The sequence below is a fragment of the Schistocerca americana genome, unplaced genomic scaffold (genome assembly GCF_021461395.2).
Source record: "Schistocerca americana isolate TAMUIC-IGC-003095 unplaced genomic scaffold, iqSchAmer2.1 HiC_scaffold_1656, whole genome shotgun sequence".
In the NCBI taxonomy this organism is placed as follows: Eukaryota; Metazoa; Arthropoda; class Insecta; order Orthoptera; family Acrididae; genus Schistocerca; species Schistocerca americana.
Genome location: NW_025725744.1, coordinates 10,001 through 15,000, shown reverse-complemented (window position 1 = coordinate 15,000; position 5,000 = coordinate 10,001). Strand labels below are relative to the sequence as shown.

At 54.1% G+C, this 5,000-nt stretch overlaps 1 non-coding gene across 1 annotated transcript in view; it reads left to right on the top strand.

The window, feature by feature from the left end:
- The first annotated feature begins 3,620 nt into the window (after positions 1-3,620).
- The window catches only part of LOC124571290, a 1,910-nt gene continuing 530 nt past the window's right edge, over positions 3,621-5,000 (top strand). The window contains exon 1 of the ribosomal RNA XR_006971768.1: positions 3,621-5,000. This exon is cut by the window's right edge and continues 530 nt beyond it. This is a non-coding gene — a ribosomal RNA (small subunit ribosomal RNA).

Below are 5,000 nucleotides of genomic sequence, written 5' to 3'. Positions count from 1 at the left end.
CCATCAGAATACAGATAATGTATACAACTGTCCGTATACATGCTGAAAGACTCTGCTCACAATCACACGTCAGCCAGACACTCTTATCACGCACTACTCTCTGCCTGTAACAGGCACACAGACAATATGTAAGCACCAGCATGGAACAACACCCAGTGCATCCTCTCTGCCACATTAGACAATCCACACTATCATAACCAGACCGGGAGGTCCACTCACAAAACAGAATATCTCACCCTTCCGACAACCACCATTGCTCAGCTAAGCCACCAACACCCACACATGTCCTACACAGGGGTGCACCCAACATCACAATACTGCCTCCTGTCACACCACACAAACAATGGCAGGAATGAAAGACACAGGTCTGCCACAAGCATGGAATCAGAGCGCCGCCTGTTATGAGCCAAAGGTGCACCCTGACGTGGCAAATCAGATGATGCCGCAGTCATTTACTTACGATAATCACAATCAACAAACCGGCCCCCCCCCCCCCCCCCCAAAACACCTTTCCTTACAACAATGTGTACCTTAACCTAACCCGTATTGTACCTTAACCTAACCCGTATTGTACCTTAACCTAACCCGTATTGTACCTTAACCTAACCCGTATTGTACCTTAACCTAACCCGTATTGTACCTTAACCTAACCCGTATTGTACCTTAACCTAACCCGTATTGTACCTTAACCTAACCCGTATTGTACCTTAACCTAACCCGTATTGTACCTTAACCTAACCCGTATTGTGCCTTAACCTAACCCGTATTGTGCCTTAACCTAACCCGTATTGTGCCTTAACCTAACCCGTATTGTGCCTTAACCTAACCCGTATTGTGCCTTAACCTAACCCGTATTGTGCCTTAACCTAACCCGTATTGTGCCTTAACCTAACCCGTATTGTGCCTTAACCTAACCCGTATTGTGCCTTAACCTAACCCGTATTGTGCCTTAACCTAACCCGTATTGTGCCTTAACCTAACCCGTATTGTGCCTTAACCTAACCCGTATTGTGCCTTAACCTAACCCGTATTGCGCCTTAACCTAACCCGTATTGCGCCTTAACCTAACCCGTATTGCGCCTTAACCTAACCCGTATTGCGCCTTAACCTAACCCGTATTGCGCCTTAACCTAACCTATATTGCGCCTTAACCTAACCTATATTGCGCCTTAACGTAACCCGCGTTGCGCCTTAACGTAACCCGCGTTGCGCCTTAACGTAACCCGCGTTGCGCCTTAACGTAACCCGCGTTGCGCCTTAACCTAACCCGCGTTGCGCCTTAACCTAACCCGCGTTGCGCCTTAACCTAACCCGCGTTGCGCCTTAACCTAACCCGCGTTGCGCCTTAACCTAACCCACGTTGGGCCTTAACCCAACACACGTTGGGCCTTAACCCAACACACGTTGGGCCTTAACCCAACACACGTTGGGCCTTAACCCAACACACGTTGGGCCTTAACCCAACACACGTTGGGCCTTAACCCAACACACGTTGGGCCTTAACCCAACACACGTTGGGCCTTAACCCAACACACGTTGGGCCTTAACCCAACACACGTTGGGCCTTAACCCAACACACGTTGGGCCTTAACCCAACACACGTTGGGCCTTAACCCAACACACGTTGGGCCTTAACCCAACACACGTTGGGCCTTAACCCAACACACGTTGGGCCTTAACCCAACACACGTTGGGCCTTAACCCAACACACGTTGGGCCTTAACCCAACACACGTTGGGCCTTAACCCAACACACGTTGGGCCTTAACCCAACACACGTTGGGCCTTAACCCAACACACGTTGGGCCTTAACCCAACACACGTTGGGCCTTAACCCAACACACGTTGGGCCTTAACCCAACACACGTTGGGCCTTAACCCAACACACGTTGGGCCTTAACCCAACACACGTTGGGCCTTAACCCAACACACGTTGGGCCTTAACCTGCTCTGTAATTGTCATACGACGCGTTAAATTAGTGTAGTGTTGCCTAACTGCAACCCCCGCAATATAGTTTGCTACCCGCACTGCCCGGTCCCCAGAGTATCGCTTCATGTTAAACACCTTGCAGCTATACACTGTAATGCGGATGGCAGCAGGACGTACATGCTCAATGCCCTTCGCAGTTGTTCATTGGCATTCGCATGGCGAAGCACAGCCTACGTTGTGGTACGGCTTGTGTCAACTGTCCGCTGATGTTGTACGTCCAAATCACACACTGTACTGCACATTGGTCCTCATGTACTGAATGATACATCGTGGTACATGTGTGACCGTACCACGACTGCGCCAACAACGGCGAACCATACGGTCCAAATATTGTGCACTCAGCTACGTGTCGTCTCCCTATAAGAGCTGGATTGCAGTATGGTATGCCGTGGATGGCGATCAGCATGAGCCGTCTGTTGATGTAGTGGCGCGTGTTGTCAGACGTAGTCGTCTCTTCTCACTCACCGTGATAGCATGGTGCACTGCGTTCCACATCTGCGACATGCGACAGAGGCCGGTTGACAGTCGTTCGCGCAATGGACATCGCATACGTACGGGGGCCACCTTCCACGTGTTCGCGAAGCGTGCACATGTTGTTGCGTGTATGTGGGCAGACATAGTGTGTCGTGACACCTGACACAGGCATGCAACAATCGTTGAATTTGCAAATGGCGATGGACGTCTACGTTTGCTGGTGACGTTACGCAAATGAACAACTGGTAAACCGTTGTGGTGCGGTTGTTCTCGCTAGAGGTGAATCAGTGATGGCGACGATCGGTTGAGCTACCAACCGGTTGTTTCAGCGATACCCACCATGCCCACGAACGTGAATGGCATGTGGGTGTGAAGCGATACGCGGCGGTGGCTGGGTGGGACCGTCCCCGGCCGGTGAGGGGGGGCCTCCCGGCGTGCTGGCCGCGCGGTGCGTGGGCGCACGCGCTACAGCCGGCTGGTGGGGGCGGCCAGTGGCAGGCGCGCCGGCCGACGGAGGCGGCAGGCGGCGCAGCTGCGCGCCGGCGCACCCTGCACGCGGCGCCGTGCGGCCAAAGTAGGTCCTCGCGGGCCCGGTGCGAAGCGCGGTGGACATCTGCAGTGTGCTGGTCCGATTGAGGACTGTGTGCGCTGAGGATGCGCCGCCGCCCGGCGCTCGGCGCCGCGACGCCGTCTGCTGCTCGGTCGCCTCTGCGGTTCTCGCAGGTGGTTTGTATCGCAGCTGTGCGGACGTGTTGGCGCGTTCGCTTCGGCACCCAAGTGGGGCTTTTGTCCTTCTGTGGCGCTGGCGTTGGAGCTGCCGGCCACCGTAGGTGGCGCGTGTTGTCTCCCGCCGGCAATGCCACGACAGCACGCTCCCGGGCCTCTGTCGGCAGCGGCAAGCTCAGTTGGGAGCACGGGTGGTCGCACCTAAAGCGTCTACTCGCCAAACTCCGGGCGATTGCGCCTCTCTCGAACCCGACCAAGTACTTAGGACGGCGCTGCGCGCCGCCGGGACCTGAGAGGGTTTCGAGGTGTATTGTGCAGGGGAGCTCAGCCTCCTCCTGTTTGCAGAATAATTGAGCGGACGCTTGCGTGTTCGCGCGGGCCCCCGGGACACACTCCCGGGCGGCCGGCTGCTCAGCTCTAGTTGACGCAGCTCCCTGGTTGATCCTGCCAGTAGTCATATGCTTGTCTCAAAGATTAAGCCATGCATGTCTCAGTACAAGCCGCATTAAGGTGAAACCGCGAATGGCTCATTAAATCAGTTATGGTTCCTTAGATCGTACCCACGTTACTTGGATAACTGTGGTAATTCTAGAGCTAATACATGCAAACAGAGTCCCGACCAGAGATGGAAGGGACGCTTTTATTAGATCAAAACCAATCGGTCGGCTCGTCCGGTCCGTTTGCCTTGGTGACTCTGAATAACTTTGGGCTGATCGCACGGTCCTCGTACCGGCGACGCATCTTTCAAATGTCTGCCTTATCAACTGTCGATGGTAGGTTCTGCGCCTACCATGGTTGTAACGGGTAACGGGGAATCAGGGTTCGATTCCGGAGAGGGAGCCTGAGAAACGGCTACCACATCCAAGGAAGGCAGCAGGCGCGCAAATTACCCACTCCCGGCACGGGGAGGTAGTGACGAAAAATAACGATACGGGACTCATCCGAGGCCCCGTAATCGGAATGAGTACACTTTAAATCCTTTAACGAGTATCTATTGGAGGGCAAGTCTGGTGCCAGCAGCCGCGGTAATTCCAGCTCCAATAGCGTATATTAAAGTTGTTGCGGTTAAAAAGCTCGTAGTTGGATTTGTGTCCCACGCTGTTGGTTCACCGCCCGTCGGTGTTTAACTGGCATGTATCGTGGGACGTCCTGCCGGTGGGGCGAGCTGAAGGCGTGCGACGCGCCTCGTGCGTGCTCGTGCGTCCCGAGGCGGACCCCGTTGCAATCCTACCAGGGTGCTCTTGAGTGAGTGTCTCGGTGGGCCGGCACGTTTACTTTGAACAAATTAGAGTGCTTAAAGCAGGCAAGCCCGCCTGAATACTGTGTGCATGGAATAATGGAATAGGACCTCGGTTCTATTTTGTTGGTTTTCGGAACCCGAGGTAATGATTAATAGGGACAGGCGGGGGCATTCGTATTGCGACGTTAGAGGTGAAATTCTTGGATCGTCGCAAGACGAACAGAAGCGAAAGCATTTGCCAAGTATGTTTTCATTAATCAAGAACGAAAGTTAGAGGTTCGAAGGCGATCAGATACCGCCCTAGTTCTAACCATAAACGATGCCAGCCAGCGATCCGCCGCAGTTCCTCCGATGACTCGGCGGGCAGCCTCCGGGAAACCAAAGCTTTTGGGTTCCGGGGGAAGTATGGTTGCAAAGCTGAAACTTAAAGGAATTGACGGAAGGGCACCACCAGGAGTGGAGCCTGCGGCTTAATTTGACTCAACACGGGAAACCTCACCAGGCCCGGACACCGGAAGGATTGACAGATTGATAGCTCTTTCTTGATTCGGTGGGTGGTGGTGCATGGCCG